The sequence below is a fragment of the Sabethes cyaneus genome, chromosome 2 (assembly GCF_943734655.1).
Source record: "Sabethes cyaneus chromosome 2, idSabCyanKW18_F2, whole genome shotgun sequence".
In the NCBI taxonomy this organism is placed as follows: domain Eukaryota; kingdom Metazoa; phylum Arthropoda; class Insecta; order Diptera; family Culicidae; genus Sabethes; species Sabethes cyaneus.
The window spans coordinates 230,596,343-230,596,695 of record NC_071354.1 but is presented as its reverse complement, the minus strand read 5'-3'; positions in this window follow the sequence as shown (position 1 = coordinate 230,596,695).

Below are 353 nucleotides of genomic sequence, written 5' to 3'. Positions count from 1 at the left end.
GTCGTCGATGAACTCCCCAGTTCAGGTTATTTTAATCCGGCAGGCCAAAATTGTGCGAAAGCGAGTTCGTGTCGTGTCACACACAATCTAAATGGCAACCGCACGAGCCGTAAAAAATATGAAAGAACAAGAGGCACGTTAAGTCGGTCGGTCGGTCGGTCTCGAGCAGATCGCGTCACAATCGCTCCAATGGGCCATCATACCATACCCCGAAACTGACGGGCACGACAAGGTGCAGGATATGAATGTATAGACTGCCAACATGAAAGTCGTCAAATTGAAAAATTAACGATATATTTTTTGGTTGGTTTCAGGCAGCATTCAGCGCCCCGAATGGAATCCGGTTGGCTCGC